General features: G+C 42.5%; 1 non-coding gene across 1 annotated transcript; it reads left to right on the top strand.

Moving 5' to 3' along the window:
• Positions 1-11583: 11583 nt before the first annotated feature.
• On the top strand, positions 11584-11656 carry Trnaa-cgc (transfer RNA alanine (anticodon CGC)). Its single transcript has one exon. It is a non-coding gene; the product is annotated as a tRNA-Ala (tRNA).
• Positions 11657-26804: the final 15148 nt, after the last annotated feature.

Genomic DNA, 26804 nt, shown 5'->3' on the forward strand with positions numbered 1-26804 from the left:
ATGAATGAACTCCCTAATGATTCAACTTCTTTACCGCCTTTACTAATATTAAAAAACAAAGCACCGGCAAATCGCATATCTGAAATCGTTCCTTTTCCGCCTACACGGAAACTGCGGCATTCTGAAGTTGTCAACCTGGCTCTACGAAATGTTGCATCTGCGGCTGCTAGAAGAGAGAAATCAGCTAAGCGTCCTGGTCGTTCAAAAATCTTGTCAGTTGGTCAAAAAGTGTTAATTAAGTCCCACCGTTTGTCTCACAAACGAAAAGGCTTGTGTCGCAAATTTTTTCTGCTTTATAACGGTCCATATAGAATTCGCAAAATTATTCATGATAACACTGTTGAAGTAGAAACTCTTAAATCTCGACGCTCTAACGGAATACATCATGTATCTAACGTAAAAATTTTTGTGGAATGACATACTTTTGAGAAACCAACAGCTACATGTAAACATGCGGAGAGTACAAGGATACCCCGCTGTGTTTTGGCGGCGGCACATACTCAAAGCAACAGTCAAGTCTGCGCGCCGCACAAGGCAGTCGTTGACCGCGAACAATTGCTTCCTACGTCACGCGCCTACAGCTGATCGAGTGCTCAGTGCGAATGCACTGACAGCCGTAAACAAATACACAGTCTAATTTCTCTGACTAAATTCAGTATAAAGCTATAGTGACTTGATGAATTATGTTATTAACATTCAGTATTTTTCAGGATACGGTTGTATAAAATATTTAAGAACTTCAGGTAAATTCTGTGTGTCTCCGACGTTAAGAGGACTTACTATCGAGAAATTTTCAGGAAGAATGTAATTTCGAAGAAGAAACTAATAAACTAAAAAGGGTAACTATTAACTGAGTTTATTTTTCAGGTAACATATTTCCACTAAGGTACGTACTTTAGACGTAATTTGCTGCTCGCGATTACGTGATTCATACTTCGTGCTAATTTCATGTTCTATGAATTTACGTGTGAAGCGACGTGCTTGCGTACATTTGCCGATTTTTGTCAATGTTTTATTAATGAACAGGATTGTTATTTGTATATACTATGCATCGCTTGGCTGCTATGCTTTTTCACTGATGTCATTTTTTTTAAATTATGTGCCTGCTGTGCTTATTTAATTAAATTATAATTGTCACCTGATTAATTGTGCTGACTGTGTTTATGTATGTAAGTTATACTTTGTGATTTAGCTGCTTGCGCCTTCATGTTTACTTATTAAGATGACATATGAATATTTATTTGCTTATGCTGATATGATGCTAATGACCTGTTTATTATGTTAGATAACATATGTTTACTGCTATGCGTATGGATTGCATATTTATACATTTCTGTTGTTGTCATAACTACTCTTTAATTTGGTGTATAGAAATGCTGATGTACAGTGTACGAATATAGAGTTTAGGTTACACTATGGTATAGGTTACAGATTGTTCGCTTGGCAGAGCCTCGTTGTAGGATTTGTGCTGCATCCACTTTTTGACATTCTGTTCTCTACTGGTATATTTACTCGCTATTGCTTGTTTTGCTTACGCTAAGTGCCTTATATTTTTAAGATAAGAAAATGAACTGCTATAATTCGACGAACGACATTGGTACAAAGAACTTCGTTGAAGTCACATGAGCTGAGGTTTTATCGAAGCTGTATAACTTTATGCTAATAGGAAGGAAGCTAACGACATGACATACCAAAACTAGATTTAGACCATTAACAATTATTACACTGCATTCTTCGTGAGCAATTGAAACAGGAAGTGACACTTGACACAAGAAATACTCCACATGTTTGCTTCTGTCTGCCATAATTCTTGAAGTGGTGTACACACTGTGAAATATTGTGATCATTCACATTCCGTAATCGTACTTAATTACTGAGAGTTATTCGAACTAAGTCTGTTATAGGTCATGTATGCATTTCTTTTGTTTATAATTCATAATGTGTAGAAGATTTGGCTCAGATGGATTAAACAGAGGTTGTGTGTTGACAATGTGTCTTCGGATTGTATGGGATGATGAGGTTTGCATTAGGATTTTATCTGTACTTGTTCGAGGAGACTGACTAGAGGAAAGAGTTGTTATGGAAGTGAAATGATATTGGTAATAAGGTTTATATGTATCGACGTATTGAAGAGGTATTATTGAGATTGTGTGAAGTTGATGATTATTGGAGTTTTGGTGGATAAGAGGTAAAGTAAGTGAGATGCATATTTTTTTTGTTGGTCTTATGGAACAAGGAGGATGAAGATAGCAGACTAGAACACTAAAGTAGAAGGAAGATAGTCTATACACACACTTTGTTAAATCACTAAGCAGTATATATTTTTTTTTGAAGAGAGGAAGTATTTGCATATCTTGGCTCACTGACAGTTGTTCAACAACAGTACATTTGATCTGGCTTGGCAAACATTGGTCTTGACATGATGACTATGACGTTGACTTAACTATTATTGACTGTTATACATTGCTGCCACTACTACTTGATACACATGATGAACATCAAATTTTGACAGAATTACATTTACACAGTTGACACTATTCAGTTACACAGTAGTACTTAATGTGGATGAAAGATGAGTGTGTTTTCTGTGTTTTCCTTTCCTAATCCTACCCACCTATATCCTAAATATTATTTTATTTGTTTGTTGTGGCTTGCACTGACACCCATAAATATTATAGGTTTACTAACATTTGAGTATTTGTAATAGTTAATATGAAAATTATCTGACATCATTTGTGTGTTTGTTATGATTTGTATGTTTAGTGTAAAAGCATTTGTATGTGGATTCAAACTATTGTTCATGCCTGAACTGTCTGATTAGTGATGGTAAATATTATGAACTGTTACCTGCACTTTTTCAACAAAATGTGTGACACTTAGGAATGATTAATTTCTGCTGATGAACTGTGTGATCAGTGATAGTGAATATCATGGACTGCTCTCTGGACCTGCTCAACATTGCTGGGTGCAACTAATGGACTGCTTCTACTGAAATGATGTCACTTGTTGGTGTCTGCACCTACTCCACATTGCTGGGTGCCACTGTTAGAACTGTTTCTACTGAAATGATATCACTTGCCGGTGTCTGCACCTACTCAACATTGCTGGGTGCCACTGATGGACTGCTTCTACTGAACTAATGTGACTTGTTGCTGTGTGTACCTCTTCAACTTTACTGGGTGCCACAGATGGAACTGCTTCTACTGAAATGATGTCACTTTTTGGTGTCTGCACCTGCTCAACATTGCTGGGTGCAACTGATGGACTGCTTCTACTGAAATGATGTCACTTGTTGGTGTCTACACCTACTCAACATTGCTGGGTGCAACTGATGGACTGCTTCTACTGAAATGATGTCACTTGTTGGTGTCTGCACCTGCTCTCAACATTGCTGGGTGCAACTGATGAACTGTTTCTACTGAAATGAAGTCACTTGTTGCTGTCTGCACCTACTCAACATTGCTGGGTGCCTCTGATGGATTGCTTCTACTGAACTAATGTGACTTGTTGCTGTGTGTAACTGTGCAACTTTACTGGGTGCCACAGATGGGACTGCTTCTACTGAAATGATGTCACTTGTTGGTGTCTGCACCTGCTCTCAACATTGCTGGGTGCAACTGATGGACTACTTCTACTGAAATGATGTCACTTGTCGGTGTCTGCACCTGCTCAATATTGCTGGGTGCAACTGATGGACTGTTTCTACTGAAATGATGTCACTTGTTGGTGTCTGCACCTGCTCAACATTGCTGGGTGCAACTGATGAACTGTTTCTACTGAAATGAAGTCACTTGTTGCTGTCTGCACCTGCTCAACATTGCTGGGTGCAACTGATGAACTGTTTCTACTGAAATGAAGTCACTTGTTGCTGTCTGCACCTACTCAACATTGCTGGGTGCCTCTGATGGATTGCTTCTACTGAACTAATGTGACGTGTTGCTGGGTGTACCTGCTAAACTTTACTGGGTGCCACTGATGGACTGCTTCTACTGAAAAGATGTAACCTGTTGGTGTCTTTTTTTTGTATAAACTAATCATTGAAAGCATTTTATGTGAACATTTGTATAAACTGATTTTTTTATGTATTGTGTAAACTATTATGTAAAGCCACATGTATGAAAAGAATTTGTATTGCCTACTGTATTTTATATATTAGGTTATTGAAAGGTCAGTGCAAAGCCAAAATTTTAACTAATTATGTGATATTTAGGTATTAATATTATCTTTTATTTTTGTCTGTATTTTTGTGGACGAATTTGGTGGTATTTTCACCACCAATGCTGGCAAAAAATACCATCAAATTCTGGCCTGTGGAGGAGGGGCATATGAAAGGTGGCTACACTGAGCCATTGCGCCAGAGATTGCGCCAAAGTGTATTATTAAGCCGCCTCCACAGTGCTTGTCGAGAGCTCGTAGTAGTCAGTGCTTGGAGAGAGCTCGTAGTAGTCAGTGCCTGTCGAGGTCTCGTGGTAGTCTCTGCTGAGATGTTGTAGCAGAGAGTGTTTGTTGAGATGTGCTATTAGGCAGTGGTTGCTGAGATGTGATATTGGAGAGTTCTGGTTGAGATATAATGTAAGGATTAGAATGATTTTCATCAATATAAATGAGGTAATTAACTCAGTTTGTTTTTATTTTAGTGTCCTAAATAATGCGTCATTACAGGTTCAGTCAACAAAGCATCTGGCGTGTGTTCTTGTATTAGAGCGTAATTCTACTTTCCTTGAGCAATTATAGTATTTCTAATTTTCTTTTATCACGTCAGTAAAATTGGTATTTAAAAATTCTTGTCTTGTTGAAGAAGAACCGTGCCAGATGTGTACGTTGAGTCACACTCCCACACACAGAACAATTACATATGTGCTTTGGTTTCGTAGGTTTCATAGTTGCTGGGGACTTAATTAATTAATTGTGTTAACGAAAATTTTCATTTCATTCTTTGTTGTTGTTCTTTGCAGTCAGATAGCGTAATAATATTAGTCAGGGCCAACCGATTACGAGACACAGCGTAATCGGACATACAGCTACTAAAAATTTAAAAAGTATTTTCATCATATTTAATTAAGCCCCCATGCAATACCTTCAGAAAAGACTTCCTGCTCGTAAATTTGTATTAGATTTTCATAAATTACTCTCTTTCATATCTCTTTCCAAGAGACTTTCCATTCCGTTCAACTGTATTTCCTTTGTCGTCTCTGTCAGAATTACAATATTATCGGCTAATCGCGAAGTTTTTATATCTTCTCCTGAAATTGAATATCCTTTCCAATGGCTGATCGGCTTCCTTTATTGTGGGGTTGACGAACAGATTGAATAACATTGGGGATAGGCTACAATTCTGTCTGACTCCCTTCTCAATTACTGGTTCGTTTTGCATCTCGTTGGATACTACAATAATGAACACCACAGTAGACGGTTCAGCGAAAGAGGTATGGACATCTCTCAGAAGGGCAATCACAGAAGATGGACAGACAAGGAAGGTAACTGCGAACATGTCGCAGGTAACCGATGAAATACTTGAACTGATCGACGATAGAATGAAATAGAAAAGTGTCTAGGGTGATTCAGGAATACAGAAATACGAGTCACTTAGGGTTGAAATAAATTCGAAGTGCAGGGAAGCCAAGGCGAAACGACTGCAGAAAAACTGCGAAGAAATCGAAACAGAAGTGGTTTTAGGAAGGACTGATTAGGCCTACACAGAAGTCAAAACTACCTACGACGAAATTAAAAGTCGTGATTTCAACGTTACGAGTGCAATGAGAACTAAACTGTTCAGTGCAGAGGTGAGGAAGGGGAGGAGGGAGGGGGGGGGGGGGGCAGAACGTTGAAAGCCTCCACCAGTGGCACGGAATATCTGCTGAGGTGATGGAAGAGGAATTGGCAGAAATAAGAATTAGAATCAAACACGGCAGAAGGGACGGATAACATTCCTTCGTAACTACCCAGATTTTTGGGGGAGGTGGCAACCAAGCGAGCTGCTCTCACGTGACAATGTTGGCACAAGATATGAATTCGTGACGGCCCGCATCGCATCTGTCAGAAGACATATGATCCAAGGAAACCTTAAGTATTTAGCACAATTAGTCAGCATTCCAACGAAATTTGAACTTCGTTTTTCGAATTAGCTACACAAGGTTCCTCAATTAATTCACACTATTCAAAAAAATGGTTCAAATGGCTCTGAGCACTATGGGACTTAACATCTATGGTCATCAGTCCCCTAGAACTTAGAACTACTTAAACCTAACTAACCTAAGGACATCACACGAAACCCAGTCATCACGAGGCAGGAAAGTCCCTGACCCCGCCGGGAATCGAATCCGGGAACCCGAGGACGGGAAGCGAGAACGCTACCGCACGACCACGAGCTGCGGACCACTATTCAAAATTCCATTTATGTGGATGATGTAAAAATAAATGAAAGGACTCCAGTAAAATGTTTCTCAGACATAGGTGTAACTATTTTATTGTAATTGTGTGTACATTTTCAAATTAATGGAACTAAATTAAGCTAGAGTACCCTCCATTAACATTGTAGTAGTTCTGCAAAGACTGTGTGGAGAGTCCACCATGGTACACAGCCACTGTAAATGAGCTTTTAAAGAACATTGAGTTTTGTATACTTCTTACAAAAGTAAGCATAGAACCATACATCTAGAAGAGATAAGGAAAAAAGTTTGGCTGTCACAGCTGCAATGCGAAAAACTTTTACTTGATACCGCAGCAGAATCTTATCGAATGATCTCTCACAAAATCCAAAGAAATTCTGGTTATATGTAAATGCTGTGAGGGGCACTTTACTTACAAAGGCACCACCAGACCTGTTACTCACGTATTCTGATGAGTAGTAGGTACGCTGTAGAGACACCTGCCTCAGTACCTGGCTAGTGGCTGTTCATGAGACGTCCCTGGATTCTGAGAAAATTAATGTTGAAGTTTTGTACACAATTCCAATACCAGTACCGTTTACCATGTCTCGAGTACGCGAGCGTAACGCAGCTGCTAAGACTGATGGCCAGCACGCTGGCGGTGCGGGTTCCAATCCTGCCTGTGTAGTTTCTTTTCACTTTCGTCATACAGAATGTCATTAAGTAGTATGTGTCATGCTCCTGAGGGAGAGTAGACAACAAGAGGAGAGGTCACGTCTAGGAGACGCAGGAAATGAACGTTGTCCAAATATTTGGAATTTTAACTGCGATCCACAAACGTAATACACCTTCGAAGAAAGAGTGCAGTAACGATAGATTTATTGATGAAATTACTACGACAAAAATGAATATTTTTAAATAATTTTGCTTGATGTAAACTGTTTAACGATATTCTGTATGATGTGGTAGAAAAAAAAAAAGTGTACACAGGCGTAATTCGAACCCTTACCACCAGTGTGGTAGCCGTGAAGCTTAGCCATTGCGCTACTCTTGCTTCCTCGAAATATGGTGCAGGTACAAGAAATATACATTTTGTTAGACTAATTCCCCGTGTCCATTGAAATGGACATCTACTATCTCCAGAGACAAACAATGGAAAATTATAGTCACTGATGTTAGTTAATTAAATAAAATATTATGGAGGCATTAAAAAGTATATTTCAGGCATTAATTGTGGCCAGTGATTTATTTGTAAAAAGTTATTTACTAATTAACCATACCTGAAACGTTTGCCTTCATCAGAGACACTGAAACACAGGCTCACTTGCTCAGGTACGAGGTAGAAGCTCCAGCAGATGGAAGCATCAAGCAGTCTACATTACTGGACAGTGGGTGGTGCTTAGCACACACTTGTATCTACCAAATAGCAAACCAGTCCCAAATGTGCATTTTGATGAACGTGAGGGCAATGTAGCCAAACAAAGGGCCATTCGAACAGTTCCATGTTCGATTTTCTCAAAACGCTGTAAAATACATTTTTCTGTCGTGCTTTCAAGAGGGCTGTTTCTCTGTGTTAGCTGCTAAAACCTCGGGCGCGTTAGCGAATTTTAACTACGCCGCCCACTGTGTCGTGGAGCATCTTGGATTGCACACGACTGAGCCGGTACAGCACACGGTAAGAAAGGCAGCTGTCCGTTCCTGAGCTAAGCAAGTACTACTTATCTTTCATGTTGATCTGATTCCATCATTTCTTTCTTAATTTTCATTCGTGATTCAATTAACGAAGTGATACTAGATGTACCGACGCATGTGGCGACTACTCTGGAAATCATTACAGTGTTCCGTTATAAGGCGCGACGTTTAGCAGATAGCAGTAGCCAAACGACTCAAGTGCGTCTTTGCTTTACCCTGCTTTTGTTCAGTTGTAATATTCAGGTTCCAGCAGTCCAACAGATTAGATACCCACTTTCGAATGTCAGCACTGGATGAGAAAATCTGTTATCGGTGGGTTTTGAAAAAGAGCTTCTAATCTGAAGCACAACGTGCCATGTACAAAAGCCACCCGAAACTGGAACACATGTTCTTTAACATTTTCATTAATGACTGAAAATCGGTTACACATTAATGTTAACTGTTAGACTCTAAACAATATGGCTAACTTTTTTTGCGTCTCACAAAGAAACGGCTAATGGCCATCCCTAATATATACTGTAGTAATGGGTGAGGGAGTCCTTGATTCGTCTTAGGCCTATCAGAAAGGAGTCTGTAATGGTACCTGCAGATTCATTCTTATTATTTTGCTCTTACACACTGACAAGACTTATATGACTTGGACGTTCTACACACGATATGGTAAAATTGCTCCGCTAAATTCGCAGCTACGCCATGGTGGAAACAGAAGCGTACTTTTTGAACAACTATTTGTATTTGATGAATTCGTGTCAGGAGATATTGATGTTACGTACAAACACAAAACTGCCTTTCGGAAAATTCTTTGTAAGTGACAGTGTGTCACCCGAACTTAGAGAGAAATGTAAAGGTCCACAGGGTAAGATAACGCTATAAGCTGCTGTTTAACTTAATCTTTAGTAGGTGAGAGGCACCTGGACCCGATGACTACAGACATCCTATAGAGATCAAGCAAAAGAATTTTCTCCTCTTCTAGCAACGGTTTGTAGTAAGTTGTTGGAGCAGTGGAAATGGGATGGAATTGGAAAATGTGAGGCAAAAACAGTGTTTAAAAACATTCACTGCTCGGAGGTGCTGTAAAGCGTGTGTACATATACTCTGAAGCGCCAAAGAAACTGGTATAGGCATGCGTATTCAAATACAGAGATACGTAAACAGGCAGAATACGGTACAGCAGTCGGCAACGCCTGTATAAAACAACAAGTGCCTGGCGCAGTTGTTACATCGGTTACTGCGGCTGCAATGGCAGGTTATCAAGATTTAAGTGAGTTCAAATGTGGTGCTATAGTCGGTGCACGTTGATGTAAATTTGAGAATTTACTGTGCTGTAACTAGATTTAGTTTTCGTGCCATCTATGAGCTTTTGGTCTCTGACTGACTGAATTGTGCCAAAGGACCTTCACATTCGCATCCACTAGCCTGTATGTATGTTACCGACTGCTCAGGTCGTTTCCAATGATTTTACAGCTGTACTTGACACACAGAACTATCTTTCTACCTTTCTTTCGACACCAGGAATCAACAATCAGCTGCAGTTGCCAAAACGCAGACTGTCGCAACAGCAACCACCAACGATACAAGCACGAAAAGCAATACACACAATTTATGTTAACAAATACGGTGATAAGGAAACAAACAATTTTGTAATATTTGGAAAAAGGATAACAACGATAATAATGTGAAAGAAACCGTTGTTCATGGTAGCTATCATTTATTTGTTATGCGATTGGCCAACTACGATTCTGTCATTTTCCACCACTTAGGACTAAACAGTGCGCTGTATGTCCTACGTGTTGTGGCATACAATCGAAAAAACCATCCCATATGTTCATCCGTAGAATAATACATCTGCATTGTAAACAGAGATCAAAAGCATCGTACTGGAAGTAAATAACCACATCATCTCATGCATAAACCATGCATGTGAAAATCTTATGGAAAATGACTCAGAGTTGAAAATGGCCACCTATTGTGGACAATGTTTTCTTTCACAGTTTTATGGTACTAATGATGGAACAAGTATTACTTTCATTAATGATACTGGAACAAGATATAAAACAGATTTACTGGAGAACCTAATAGAATCAGAAGACGTACGCCAAATAGCAGTGGCAGAAGCGAACGCTTACAACTTCTTGTTAAATACATATGTCATAAACAACACAGTAATTCAGTAAGCTGCATTCAGGTCAGGGCCGGTTTAAAGCACAATCGATACATGGGCTCGAAACCGAGATGGACGTCAGAAGCACGAGAACTTGAAATTTCCATACAGAACGCATCACAAGTCGTAGAGGACGTTTCGGAGGCCTTGCTGAGAGGGGCGGCCAAGGGGAAGATTCGTAAACAGTGCATATCAGAATTAGTAGTGAACTAATGCGGGTGAAAGTGTAGGGGAAAAAAGGGGGAGGATGGAGTGGGGCGAGCACGCCACATAAATATTCTCTTTTGTAGGTAAATGGTCTCGAACAGAGTTCGGTTGTGTTGATTTGAGGGAGGGGACCAAATAAATGTTCAAATGTGTGTGAAATCTTATGGGACTTAGCTGCTATGGTCATCAGTCCCTAAGCTTACACGCTACTTAACCCAAATTATCCTAAGGACAAACACACACACACACACACCCATGCCCGAGGGTGGACCCGAACCGCCTCCGGGACCTGCCGCGCAGTCCATGATTGCATAGCCTCAGACCGCTCGGCTAATCCCGCGCGGCGGAGGGGACCAAACGGTGAGGTCATCTGCCCCTTCGGATTAAGGAAAGATGGGGAAGGAAGTCGGCCTTGACACTTCAGCGGAACCATGCCGGCATTTGGCGGAAGCGATTTAGGGAAATCGTGGAAAGCCTAAATCATGATGGCCGAACGCGGGTTTGAACCGTCTTCCTCCCGAACGCTAGTCCAGTGTGCTAACCACTGCGCCAACTCGCTCGGTCTCGAACAGTCTCTGATGGCTGTATTCGATAGTAAAGGGTTCCTGACGTTTCAGTGGACATCCATTCGGAGTTTCACCAGTTTCAACTCCTGGTATTAAAAAACGAAGTCAAACAAAGAAAGATCCTAGACATTGCGACAATGCACAGTCCTACCGGTTACGTGATACAACAGATCTTTCAGACGCAATTAAAACAGTTTCTGCGTCAGTCACTTGTTTATTTTGCAACTTCGCATATCGACGGTTCACACCATCGTCTGCAGGCGGAGAATTCTATATTTATACGGTTGGTTTTGCTGAAAAGTACAGACGTCTTTTCACAGTCGTAGACCAAGGACAGTGTAGGTTATTTTGCGTCTTTTGCTAATAATAAGAATTGTTTATTTAGAAAAGTACTTTAGAGGTTAAAAAAAAAGCTGGGATTTCTGATAGTCGTTGTACTTACAGTGATGGCAGAATTGTGAAAGTTCTGCATACTGTTGCTTGATGTATTTACTCCAATGCAGATTACGAATACACTGTCACCTCAAAGATATTGTACATGTTACACATACGTTTGTTCACATATGGTGCATCATTGCATACGAAACCGAGCGAGGTGGCGCAGTGGTTAGCGCACTGGACTCGCATTCGGGAGGACGACGGTTCAATCCCGTCTCCGGCCATCCTGATTTAGGTTTTCCGTGATTTCCCTAAATCGTTTCAGGCAAATGCCGGGATGGTTCCTTCGAAAGGGCACGGCCGATTTCCTTCCCAATCCTTCCCTAACCCAAGCTTGCGCTCCGTCTCTAATGACCTCGTTGTCGACGGGACGTTAAACACTAACCACCACCACCACCATTGGATACGAAAATATTGATTAAATGGTTATGTAAATAACTATGTTTTTCTTCAGTTTAAAAAAAAAATGTGAGTTGGCTGTACTTAAATATAGATATGTGCACACCTCAATTATCGTATTAATTTCTTATACATAAAAAAATATAATGCGTCGTACATGTGTATTCGTTGAGCCTGTTTCACTGTTGTTAATATTCCCCAAATTTCTTTCTGTGTATGTAGAGATTAACGACCCTGTATGAAGAATGACTGAATGTATCTTGCTTAGTGCATCTGTAGAAAAACGTATCACGTATTACTGGATCGGAAATGACCTAAACAACGACCATCAAAACTACAAAAGACGACGTTGTACAACTGAGCTAACCAATACAGAGCAACATATATCATGGGTTTAAAAAAATTCTCATTCACAGCCTGCCAAAACGAGAAAATGTAACGTTAATCAAAAGCTCCACCCATATTATCAAACAATAATACCAGCAATAAAACAAACAGAATCGATCTGCGCTAGACAGTGCACGGTATCAGTATGTTCCAAAATGCCGTGTGCGAAAATGGAGATTAGTGATTAATGTTAATTGGACAGCCCTTGGCTTAGTGACTATTCGTTGCATACCCTTCGGATGAACGGGAGTGCTGTAGCCATTGTACAGTACATGGTCACAATTTAAACATTACACACTTCCTCTAGCCCACAGAAACCGAGCAAACCAGTTGGTTTATTTGCAGTAAGTATGATCTAGGGTGGACTTTATGTAGTTCCTTAGGAAATGGCAAAAAAGTCATGATTTTGGGGTTCCAAACGTACCATCTGTGGTGACGAAAATTGTGTAATTTTCGTTCATGGCAATTCTTCGAAATTTCTTAGATATCGATATCCGATCAAACGTTCAAAGTTACTGCACGTGTTCACGCCAAATATATACGTAACATCCTATATGAAACGTAAATCTATTTTTATTTGGCCGTGGAAACGTTCTGAGCTAATTGCAGGGGTTCTGAGGTCTCCAAAAAATGCTTTTAGTGCCGTTGTTTCATTAATAAAGCTTTATGACGCGCTCTCTCTGTATTATGTGCACGCCAATACAGGGTGTGTTAACATACAAATCATTGAATAGTGCCACCTGGCGGCCGAAGCGCCTCACAGAAAATTATTTTGTCATACGAAATTCTTCGTACTTGGATATATTGTAAGTGTAGCCTAAAATGTTGTGCATTTTTATGTAAACAACGGAACTTGAGTTGAATGGGAGAAGATTCCGTGTTAAACTTAAATTATGCTTACTTGTTTGTTGTTTTTACGAGGTTGTGATGCGAAGTATTGTCTCCGAATTTTTTATCGGAAAAATCTTACAGCTTTTTAAATAAGAGAAACACGATTAACATTCTACATCTTTATTCTCTGTGTTTGCAGCCTCTGCCGCCAGAGGGCTCCGAATTGTAGTATGTAATATGGCGATGTGTAACTATGTCGGTACATGAGAAGCACGGTGCTGTAATCAAGTTTCTAACCGCAGAAAGCCTCTTCCACACATGGAGCACGCTCTCCTTCAGCACGGACCACACACGAGCGCCCTTGTACAACAATCCAACGTCTTGGGTTCACTGTTACCGATCATTCTCAGTCTTAGCCCCATCCTATTTTCATGTGTTTCGAGAACTTAATAAACACGTTCTGGACCTTCGCTTTGATAGTAATGGGGTTGCACAAGCAAAGCTGAGGTTATAGCTCCGTCAACAAAGTCATACATTCTACGGTGTCGGTATCAACAAACTGGTATCTCGGTGACTAAGTTGAGAAGTAAATATGCCGACATAAAGAATATGTTTGTGTTATTTAAAAAGCTTTAAGAATTTTCACTTAAAATATTGGGAGTCATTATTTTTGAGTGCGCCCTTGTATGTGTCAAAATACTTAAATTTGTCGAAGTATATAAATGAACTCTCAAAACCCTACTGACATACACAATTCGTTTTATATTAGCAGCAGACCCTACTGTAATAAGATCATAAAAACGTGAAATATTTTCCTTTAGAAGACTATCTGACAGAAAAGCGGGGAACCAGCTGCCTCAACCCTCATTCCGCCTTCTTGGCCAAAATTTTGGCATTCGCGGTTTTTTGTGCTGAAAGGAGTGACAGCGAGGCAGTGAAGATTGAAATTTAAAAAAAAAAGTTTAAAAGTATAAATTGCTTGTGAACTTACCATGTATCGCCAGTATTACACAAAAGACACCCTGTAATAATGCGAACAACAGAATAGCGAATTGTCAAATTCATAATACTCACCCTCAAAAATCATCAGATCAGTGAAAATAAAGTATGACAAAGACAGATTAGAAGAAATGGATTCCGACATTAAAAGGAACAACACTAGAGACTTCTACAAGACTTTCAGAGAAGTTTTAGCGGGATTCCAGTCACCAAGATTAAAGATAAAAATGGAAAAATGGTTTTCAGCCATAAAGGGAACTGCCAAATTTCAGCTGAATACTTTGAAAATCTATTTAATTGTGAAGAGCCTAGTGACAGATTAAAATTTCAAAAACCACAACATGAAAATCCACCATTGGACCCACCTACAGTGGAAGAAATAGAAAAGATTATCAAATCATTGAAGAATAACAAAGCACCAGGTGAGGATGGGACAGTAGCAGAAATGTGGAAACTATGGGGCTTATCCGCATGGTAGAAAATTTAAAAAGTAATTGAAGACATTTGGACAAAAGGAATCATACCCAGTGATGGGAAACAAGCATTGATCCATCCTATGAATAAAAAGGAGATAAACAGACACCAACAACTACAGGGACATATCCGTGTTACCAGTGACATACAAAATACTTTCTATAGCCTTTTAAATAGAATAGAGGGACAAGCAGGACCTGATATAGGAGTTTATCAAGCAGGGTTTAGGAAAGGTAGGTCAGCTGCAGAACAGATTCTTAATTTAAAAACAATTTTGAGAGTGAGAGCTATACAAAATAAAAATACAGTAGTTACTTTCGTAGACTTCAAGAAGGTCTAAGACTCAGTTTACAGAAAAACACCATTCAAGATACTTTATGAATCAGGGATAGATGATAACACCAGAAGACTTGTTGAACAAACGCTCACAGATACAACATCAAGAATTAAGTTTCAAGGCGAAATTTCTGAACCATTCAAAATCAAAACAGGAGTTCGACAAGGAGACGGACTTTGCCTAATATTCTCTAACTTGATTTTAGATAAAATAGTAAAAACATGAGAAAGCACATTAAAAAACAGAGGCACAAAGGGTATAAGCATGGGACAAGGAAAGAACAAATTTGAAGCGAATGTTTAGCCTTTGCGGATGATATGGCATTGATAACTGAAAACCTTACAGACGCAACAGTTATGCTTGATCTGTTACACGAGATTGCTGAAAAGACTGGGCTAAAAATATCCTGTAAAAAAACCGAGGATATAAATCACAAACATAATACAGAAAAGTTTATGAAAACAAAGTATGGAAAAATTAAGAGTTGATAGATTCAGATACCTGGGGGAGTAGATCCAAGCCAATGGACTGGCTAACACAACAAATACAGAAAGAATAAAAAAGTCTGAATTTGCATATAAATTAACACAAAACTACTACAATAAGAAGTCAACTTCCATACAAGCGAAGATTAAACATTATAATTCAGTTATTAGGACACAAGCAACTTGTGGATCAGAGTGCCCAACATTGAATAAGAAAGGCGAAATAAGAGAACTAGAAAAAAGAGAGAGATAAATACTAAGAAAAATTCTAGATCCCGAGAAAAACACGGAAATCAGGTATATTAAAAGGAGAAATGAAGACTTGTACAAAAATACAGAAGAGATCACAGGTACAATGAGGAAGAGACGGCTAAAATTTTATGGCCGTTAAAAAAGAATGGAAGAAACACAGATTACAAAGAAAATTCTTAATTACGTTCGTAAGCTGAAAAAAAAACTGTGGAATAGATAGAAGCAGTAAAGAAAGACGCCAACAAAATAGGTGTTACAGAGGAAATAATACGTGACAGGAATCACTTCAGGCTACTGATAGAAAACGCAAACTATGAAGAAGATGAGCCAAAACCTTGACCCCAGAGAGTGTGGACAGATGAGCAGAGACGAGCAGCTGGCGAGAAATTAAAGTAGTACTGGGAAGAACGGAAGAAAAAGAAACAACGTAAGTCTTAAGTTGTATGCGGTCCATAGCAGGCCAAATTCATAAATAAAAAAAGTACCCTCATACGAACAATGGTTATGTATTGGTATACATGTTGGTCGGCATCAAAACTGTCGGTCAGTATTTCTAATACTGACAATACGACAATACCTGCCCTCGGACGGCAATTATGTTGACGTATTTACAATAATATTGAACGTATGAGGGGCCTTTAATCGCAATATCTCACCTTCTCTCACGAATTTCTTCCGCTGGGCGGTTTGAAACCAACTGCGGGCAGCATGTGGCTCACAGGCCACTTGTTGAAGACACTTGGGATAGGGGATAAGGGGAACTAAAGCCTTTAGACAACTTTTCGCACACGTCTGCTAAACGTCACTCCTTGTAAGGAACGATTTAATATATTCCAGAGAGGTCGCCATAGTAATCGGTACTTTTGACACTCGCCTTAATGCATATTACCGCTTCGTTGAATGCGTGGCGGTTGGTCTTGTTACCATGTGCTGTGCTGGTTCATACACGTGGAATGCAGGATGCACTGTGGTAGGCGGCGTGATTGATCTCCGTCGAGTGCCTGACGCCTGAATTAAATTTCGCGCCCGGACCACAGGTTCCTGCTGCTAACACAGCTGCCAACAAATACGTGCCGCGGTTCTTGGCTCCATGTCGCACGAACTTGTGAGACAGGGACAGGGATGGTTAGAGGCAATATACCACAAATTTATAACATTATGTCAAATACAGTATTGACAAGAAAAAGAACATTTGAAGTGCGTAGAAACTGGAAAGGTAAGACTATTTTACAGAATTTTGAGAAAATCGGACACTCGTATGATAAGCAATGCCGTTTCCATTTTACCACATACCAGCTGAATAACCGGCGCTACTCGGGTATGCATTTATTCTGGGCACCTATTACTCGATCTCCTCCTTCCCCTTCTTCTGTCCATCTCGTCCTTCACCTTTCCAGTCCTTCATCTGCGACCCCCTCCATCTATCCACCATCTGCACTCTTCCTCCACTGTCTCTCCTGTATCTCCATCTTCTCCTGCCCGTCTCACTGACCATCTCTTCCTCCTCATCATCTCTCTGTGCATTTGCTCCTGCCTCTCTGTCCATCTGCTCCTTCACTTTCGCTGTATGTCCATCTCCTCCGTCTCCCTATTCTTACCACATTATCACGCTCACCCCAAAAGGAGGCTATTTTCCCCTTATCTCCACAGTATTTCTTACCAGATCATAATATGTGAACCAAATTTAGATCAAATAATTCCAGGTGTTTAAATCAGATTCCTAGCCATCGCTTTTCCCGCATACCAACATGTTAAATATATTTCACCATATTTCGCTGCATATCTAGCGAATTTCTTCCTGCAATTTTATTTTCACGCAGTTCTATGTTAATGACATCTCCTGAACTATGTGCTGTACAATGATATAATTTTGCAGGTACATGCTGCGTTATACGTGGGTCGGCGAAATGTGTAGTGGTGTTCAAAAATGGTTCAAATGGCTCTGAGCACTATGGGACTTAACATCTAAGGTCTTCAGTCCCCTAGAACTTAGAACTACTTAAACCTAACTAACCTAAGGACAACACACACATCCATGCCCGAGGCAGGATTCGAACCTGCGACCGTAGCGGTCGCGCGGTTCCAGACTGAAGCGCCTACAACCACTCGGCCACACCGACCGGCTGTAGTGGTGTAGTGAACACAGTTAGTAGTGAAGACGTAATATATTACAACGTGATGCGTGATTCCGTAGTTTTTCACGCATCTCAGTGTTTCTGACATCATATATTTTGATCTGCGTGACTTACAACAATACGTTTCTCTAGGTGCACTGGACAGCACAAAAAGTGCTTTCCACAATGTTTCGTTCCCGAAATCGTGTTGCACGTTCCCTCCAGATGTAAATCCCTTTAGGACCACTCTCCAGGTCTTGGGGATACAGTTTCAGTCTGTATACACAGTCGCCACACCCGGTTCACACTAAGACATCGGCCCACATCAGTGTGCAACCGTCCTGCTTCCTTTCCTTCGGTACCCCTCCAACATACAGAGTCTGGTAGGAATCTTCTGTGTGCCATACTGTACCGTTTGTCACTGTGTACATAGCGTTTGTGGATGTGGGGCTACCCGCAAAGACTACGTCATCGTTGGCATGGTTGTGCGTTGACTGGAATGCTATTTTCCGTGCAGAACGCGATCGTACGGACATCTGCTTGACGGTTTGTATGATTATATCGTGAATTAGACACAGAACGGGGACAGAGCGTTTGTTGCTTTAATTTTGGACACTATTGTACATATGAACGTGTGGTGTCTTCGCTTTCAGACACGTTGGAAAGAACAGATACCACACATTCATATATAGTTTTGAGCCATTTTATGCACAGAAAATCCCCCACGCCGGTAGTTCATCAGCTTCTCGGCAGTCGTGCTATTAAAAGTCTGGAAGCCAGATCAGGTATTCAGATATTAAAAACATGTCATGAAGCTCGATATAAGCGAACTGCCAGAACCCGTCTGACACAGAGACTGTTGTACAAAACACTCATAGAGCTTATTGGCTCCCCTTTCTCAAATATTATCCACTGGATGTTACATTTGCCTTTAGCTGTGTTCGTGACGTATCAGTTTAGGGGTAGAGTGGTTTTGCAGTCTTCCTTTGTCACCCTTGTGACAGCAAATACTTTGGAAACTTCATTATCTGCCTGGCACACGTAAGCTGGTACGAGCTTACTGATTTAGTCTGATACATGAAATTCTTCAGAAGTTCCATAAAAGATGTCGCAGAGTGAAACACCTGGAGAGCAGGATGGCCAACGTATGTTACCATTCTCTGAAATTATGTGATCCGCAAACCAACGTTTTACTTCTGCCACTGGCCGTCCGGCTGTGTGCGAGGTTTCCCCATGCTACAGTAGCCATGTTTGTCCAATATGGAGATTTGGGACTGTATGCAGGCCTGGAGCTATAAATGTCTAGCCACCCCACGACTACTGACTGTGCACCAGAAAGTAACTGGGGTATCAATAGTTACGACGTCCCAACGTAGTTGCGCTCTGATAGGTTGGCACTACTATACCGACACCGACGACAGCGCCCCCTAGCCGGCGCTGTGCAGCTCTACGAGCAGCTCTGATTCTGAGTAGACGACCAAGCAACATTGTTTCTGTTTCATAGTGGGCGAGCCACTACAGATTTTGCCTTCGAAACTTGATGTTCAGCTTCGCACCTACGTGCTTATCTCAGCCAAAGTTAAGTACCATTGATGTATTCAAGTTATTGTGTGGTGATATAGTAAATCACTTTTAATTGCAATGTGAGAGATTTTTACCCCACCTGCTCCTACTCGCTTCCTACATTCGGCCTACCCTTCAGTTTACAGGAGCAGACCCACGCGCTGCCATACCAGGCCTGATACAAAACTAACCTTTATGCGGTCTAACGGACGCCGATGAAGCTGAGCAAATTTCCCTAATTAAAAAATCTCTTCTTCATTTACATTACAACGAACTTGATGGAACACGCAAAGATTTTAAATGAAGTTTGCTTTTCCTCTGTCCTCAACCGACAGAATTGTTCAAAAATTTTCAGTCACAGAACACATCCATTAGCGTTCACTTGTTGCACAAGCTGAAATCTGTACGGATGAAATTAGAGGTGATACAATATTCTTTGGGTGCTCCGACGTTTGAGCTGCTAGTTTTCGAATCGAACGACGAAGGCTTCTTTCCATGGCAGTTCGCACGGCATCAGTGTTTTCATGCGCACGTACAGAACGTATAACCTCACTAGGCTTCTTCTTAAGAGGTGAACCAGTCTATTCAAACCTCCGAACCCACGATAATACAGCATGTGACGGTGGAAGCTGACCTCACGGTGTGATCTGACAGTGACGCTGACATTCCGGTCGTGCAGTTGCCTGTCAAACTGTCACCATGTACGAGGGGCGTTTTTTATCCGCTAATTTCTGTTGAAAATGCCGGATTTCTTGTGGAACATGGAATATTCCCACATTAGCCTCTGTAGATCCATGAAGTTCATGGCAATGCGATACATTTCCTTCGAAATGCCGTCTATAGAGGAGGTGGGCTGCAGGCACAGAGTTGTCATTCAGTTTCTTTTGACAGAAAAACAGAGCGATGATGATATTCACAGTCGCTTGGAAAATGTCTACTGAGACCTGGCAGTGAGCAATCGTCCGCCAGGTGGGGTACTCAAAGGTGTGTGCCAGCTGGTCTCCAGACGACCATAAAGAGCAACGAACGACCAACTGTGCGGAATTTCTTGCACGTTACGGGGCTGATCGTATCAATTTTTTGTGAAATATCGTCACAGGTGATGAAACATGGGTTCATCACTTCGAACAGAAAACGAAGAGCCAATCCATGCAGTGGAGCCGCACCATCTCTCCTCCGAATAAAAATTTCTCAGGCGATAAAGTCATGGCGACGATCTTACTGGACTCTGATGTCGCTATACTGTTTGTTGTCTTCCCTGATTGTACAACAATCAATTCTGAAGTGTGTTGTGCTACACTCAGGAAACTGAAGAAACGAATTCATCATCGCTACAAAAATACAAACGAACTTTTCCAAGACAAAGCACGGCCTCACGCAACGCCTCACGAAGCTCCACTGGACTGTTCTTCCTCATTCAGCATGTAGCCTGAGTCCCGCACCTACAGAGTTCCTCCTGTTTGGCCCAATAACAACTGCACAGCGTGGGAAGCAGTGTGTGGATGATGGAGAGGCTACTGATGCTGGACGTTGGCTACGATGTCGACCAATAGAATGGTACAGTGTTGGCGTGCAGGCTCTCGCACTACGATAACGGTAGGCGTCGTATTGAATGGAGATTATATTGAAAGATAGGGTTTAATACCAAACTGCTTTCCGAAACCAAAAAAATGTGTAGGACTACTTACTGAACGCCCCTCTTACGTCGTAAGACGCTCATAACGCGACTGGTCGCTACGTACCGCTCCACTGCTCTGTGCTGCCAACGCTACTTTAACTGCAAATTTTCCCGTTTCTTTGATATACCCTTCATAATGCGACGTCAGTTTTCCAATGCAGTTATGGCTGGAAACCCATACAAATTAAGCACGTACTTTACGAAAGGTGCATTTTCGGGAGAAGTACCCTTGGAGATGATAATAATTCATGTCTAAAACATCAGCATTTCTTTAGATGCTCTCAACTGATTGGCTCTGGTATATGTGGAGCGCAGTTTCATAGAACTCCAGCAGGACTGTCGATAAACTATGCAAGGGCGCACAGCATGTGACGAGAGCGTGTTTAATGACTAAGCAAAGCCTGCCCCCCAAGTTTCACATTTAACTACCCACAGTGGCACGAATAAGGCAGAGGAATACAGGAATGTGCCCAGAGGCGTTTTAATTTTTTTTTTTTTTAAGTTTTGGGACAAGAGCATCTTGCATATGGATTCGTTCCACTACGAAGTCCACTGTGAATAAATGATTGAGACGTGACTCTTATAAACGTAGCTACTAGCAATGTTTCGTTTGTGATGAAGATTAGAGATATCGACACGAAAAAATCAAAATCTATTGTGCGTTAAGATCACTTGTGTGGTTTTCAATAATTTATCGGTAAACGTTCATAATGAACAAGCTATTTAAGTCACATATTTGGAGAGTAACTATACGGAGCGATGGAAATATGCAAGAGTAATTATCATTTCACATTCACATAAATGAGCTTATTTCTTATCCGAGTTCATTTACATATTACCAACGGCGACCACAGATCCTAAGCGTCTCTGTATGTCCATCTTTATACAGATGGTTGCGAGACCTCAGCTGTTCAGCATGAAAAGTCGAATCAAAACACGTTTCAGCCGTTCAAATTTCCAATTCTTACTCTATTGAGCAACCAGTTTCGGCGAAATATTACGCCATTTCCAGCCCCATCATCGACGTCTGCTCCCGTTAAAGTAAAGGCCCGAGTTCAATGACTAATTCCCGTTGGATCATTCAAAACGTGAGGAATCGGTGCGTCAAAAATCTGCGGATACCTGTCATCGAATACTAAATTGTTTTTTTTTATTCTTTTTTTTTAAAAAATGGGCATCCTTCCTCCCCTATAGCCCTACCTTTTCCTCTCCAAAAATGCCGCCATCCTCTAGTGTCGACGCAGCACACAAAGCAGGGTGATGTTAATAACAAGACTTATTGCCATAAACCGAAAATAAAAGTGGAGGCATACTCTGCTATGCCTCAGGGAGCGACGACACACTACTCAGAAATACACCTCTCTCTGCAGGTGTGAAGCAAGTGATGAGTTTAGAAACTAAAAAGGAAGAAAGAAATAAAGACAGAAATGGATGCAAAATAAAAAACAGGGACGGCAGCACACACAAATGAAAACGAAACTGGCGAGATAATCCCATCGCCCATAGAATTAACGAAGTAATAATCTTCTAAGATAGATTACGTGTTTTCTAATTTCCCAATAATTTTCCATACAAGGTTCACACAATTCTCATGTTACCAATTGTCATATCATTAGTATCATAGAACAGTATACTCTAGTGATGCCCAGAGGCCAATGTCAGATCTTGGGTATAGGCAAGTCAAGGGTAGTTTGAAAGTCCGAGTGACATAGCTCCAGGGGTAAACTCGGGCAATTCCTGGATGAGGTGCCTTAGTCAACCCGGAACACCTTATGATAACCATGAACCATTGCAACTTTCAGAAATCTTGCAAAGGTAGTGGCATATTTCCGGTCAGATTCCGCCAGGCGATGCTGTCTCCACAGGCAGTCCATGAAAGAGACGGCATCGGTGAGGGAAAGGTCATAGATCGTGAAAATGGTGTGGCCCAAGAGCCACACCATTGCGTTACGTCGCGTTCGGGGGTTGGTCTGAATATCAGGGGTAAGGAACCAGTCGATTGACACATTGTCTGGTGTCGTCCCACCGATCAGCGCTAATAGCACACGTGCAAGGTCCCACACTTCTGTGACGTGAGGGCATAAGAGACGGTGCTCTCTGGTGTCTACGTCACCACATCGGCCGCAAGCAGCCGAGGGCCATAGGCGGATGGCCGCCAGGCGATGATTAGTGGGTATTAAATTGTTTACGACACGATACCATAGCGCTGATACTTCCGTGGGAAGGGCTGGGTTGTTGATATTAGCCCAAGCTTGGTGCCAGTGACCGACGGTCGTCTGTCCTCTAATTTATGTGGTGTGGGCTGGCCTCGAAGTGCCTGGTAAAGGCGCTTCGACGTGCGTGCCTTGTCAGTGGCCACTGTTAGGACATAACTTTGATTGAGGTAATAGTCCTTGACTGTCGTCATCCGGAACGGAATATGTGTCAAACATACTGGTGCACGCGCCGATTGTGGGCGATAACGGTCGAAAAGAACCGCTGTTGTCCCACCTGGGTCAGTTTCACGCAAAGTGGCGATACGGTGAATCAGGAGGGCCGCACATTTGCGGAGAAAGTCAATGAGTCCAAGGCCACCATCGACCTTTGGCAGTGTACAAGTCTGTGCATCAACTTTGAACAGTGCATGCCGCCACAAGAGCCAATATACTGTTTGTGAGATGGCTCTGCCAGTTTGTTTCGGTAGCGTAAGGAGTTGTGCTACATACCATGCCCGTGATAGGATGTAAGTATTAATTAGATGGATTCGTTGATGGAGGTCGAGTCGTCCATCAGCGTGACTCACGCAAAGTCCTCTGATGCGCGTGAGAAGCCGCCTCCATGTGAGTGTTAACATGCGCTGCGGCCTCAAGGCCCAAGATACGTTGTTCCCCCACAACTCGGTACCATGGGCGTTCGATGGTCAATGATCGTGGTCCTAGCGGGATCAGCACCGTTTTGTTGGAATTTAACATGGCACCGGATGCTCGTTCATAAACGTTGAGAACTCAGCGAACTGAATCGATGTCCCTAGCGTTTGCGACGAACACACCGACATCATTCGCGTATGCCGCACTGCGGAAGTTGACGCCTGGGAGAGCGACACCATCGACCATCCGTCCGATGTTACGCAGCATGGGGTCCAGCGCTAAAGCGAACAAATACATTGACAAGGGACACCCTTGTCGAACTGATCGTCTGATGGGAATTGGTCGTGATCGGCAGCCGTTCACAACGATTGTGGAATTTGCTCCATCCAAGAAGTGCCGGATGATTCTTATGAAGCGCTCCCCAAAACCCATCCGCGACATAACGGCCAGCAGGTAAGGGTGGGAGACCCTGTCAAAGGCACCGGCGAAAACTAGGGAAAGAATTGCAGCCGGGGTTCGAGTGTCGGCGGTGAGTAAGACAGCATCACGGTATATAGAAGCGTCGGTGAAGATGGTTCGATTCGAAACGCCACATGATTGAGTGGGGCAAAGTACCTTATTCATTACCTGTTTAAGACGAGAGGCCACGCTTCGTGCCACCAACTTATGATCAGTGTTAAGAACGGTGATAGGACGCAGGTCTTTAGCTCGACAGTGACCTGTGACCTTTGGAATAAGGGCAATACGTCCAGCTAGAAATTCGGCGGGTAGTTCGCAACCAGCAAAAATCTCCTCGCACATTTTGCAGAAGCGGTCTCCTAACAGGTCCCAGAATTGTTAGTAGAATTCATAAGGGAGACCGTCCGGGCCAGGTGATTTTCGTCCCGGACAGGCACGAAGACAGATGTGAGGTCAGCGAGTGTGAGTGGCTCGGTTAAACAGTCGCGATCTCGATGATCTAATGAAGTTGGGACCCCACCGATAAGTGCTCGTTGGGCGGCGACGTCTACCGCAACATCCTGGAAGAGGTGCGTATAATGGTCTGTTAGGTGTTTGAGAAATTCACGATGGTCTGTGAGGCGCGTACCATCGTCTGTTTTAAGGCGTAGAATGGTGTTCTTCTTTGCATGATTCCTTTCAGAGGCAAGGTGATAGCTGGATGGCCTCTCGCCCTCAATCAGGGATGTGGAGCGGCACCTCACCACCATCCCCTCGGCCTTCTCCCGAGAGAAGCGAAGGATTGTCGCTTTAATTTTGTTGAGGCGCATGCGTAGCTGGTCATACCTGTCAGCAGGAAGGGTTACTGCATCGTTTAGACATTGTTGATAGAAGTCTAATGTGCTACGCTTCCAGTGTGCGACTTCGCGACTATGTTGCCGGATAACACGTCGCAGCCGCGGCTTCGCACAGCGGAGCCACCAGACTACAGTGGTAGGGTACTTCAATGCAGTAGCGATGCAATCCCGCCATGTTTTCGTGACAAGAGTGCGTAGTTCGGGCGTTGGGATATGAAGTGTATCCATCTTCCAATAGGTGCCCCGAGGAACCAGGGTTGGGCCCGTGATATGCAAGGAGCAAGAGTACGCACAGTGGCCACTAAAGGCCACAGGAATGACTTGGACGGCACAAAGGGCAGGAAGCAAATCAGCAGAGACATAAACACGGTCAATCCGGCTTGCTCCAGTGGGGTAGATGTGAGTAAATTGTGTGTAGGCGGGATGAAAGCGGCGCCACGTATCATTAAGGTCAGCCGCCTGGAGGAGTGAAGCGAGTGCTTCACACCTCATGGGCGTTGGGACCTGATCGGCATCGGCTACCACACAGTTAAAATCTCCGCCAAACGCGACAAGACGGCGAGCTGTCAAGAAAGGGGTGATCTCTGACGTAAAAAGTGTTCTTCTGTCATGCCTGTGATTAGCTCCTGAAGGAGCATAGACGTTAATAAAAAGTACATCCCGAATGATACACGCAAGAACGCGACCATTGGGTAGTTTTGTAACATTGGATGGAGTTAACTCTGATCTGTGTAGCAAAGCAGTGCCCCGTCTGGCGTCTGGCCTGATGACCTCAGATGTAAAGTCCCATAGTACTTAGAGCCATCTGAACCATCTGTCTATGAACGACGACTCAGCGACAATACACCCTCATTCCTTCGGCGTCGCCTCTGCGCAACTGCTGATTGTACTCTCATACCGGATACTACCTTACGGACGCTATAGATGGTCAAGTTACCGACCGAGCTGCAAGTGGCAATGAATCCGAGCGTTTAGAAAAACGACTCACATTGGCAGATCTCATGTTCCCCGGGCTATGCCGCCGGCGGATACTGGACAGACGAACGCCACCCCGCCTAGCGCTGGGCCAACGACGTCTCCCGCACCACCCGATCCCGACCGAGCTAGGTCGACCCAACATGAGGGTGACGTCACGTCACCACGACAGTCGGTCTGCATCGCTTGGCAACAACGCACCTGACGTTACACCAATTCACGGCTGTTGGTCTGCCAGTTTCACAATGAGTTTGTATACGCCACTCACAAATGTCGCTCTCCCTGCTAGTTCCCAAACAACATCAGTGGACCCAAATAGGCGCTTCGGCCCGCCACAATGCGCAAAGTCGCACACACCCTACTTGTTTAGTGCGAACTCACGTTGCCATGGACCCACATTTGATATTCTCGGAAAAGTCATGACACTGTGGATCTCAGGTTATTGAACTCCCCAACGAATTCCGAAATGCAATGCCCCATGCGTCTAACTCCAACTACAATTCTGCGTTCAGAATCGGTTAAGTCTCGTATGCGCCCATAATCACGTCGGAAAACTTGTCACATGAATTACCTGAGTACGGATGACAGCTCCGCCAACACACTGCCCTTTTGTACATTGTGTACGCAATACTACCGTCATCTACATATTTGCAAATCGCTGTCCCGTGGCTTTTGTTACCTCATTATATAACTTATTAATTGCGTTGAAGAACGGAGATGCACAAAATCTTACTATT

This window comes from Schistocerca serialis, chromosome 8 (assembly GCF_023864345.2).
Source record: "Schistocerca serialis cubense isolate TAMUIC-IGC-003099 chromosome 8, iqSchSeri2.2, whole genome shotgun sequence".
In the NCBI taxonomy this organism is placed as follows: Eukaryota; Metazoa; Arthropoda; class Insecta; order Orthoptera; family Acrididae; genus Schistocerca; species Schistocerca serialis.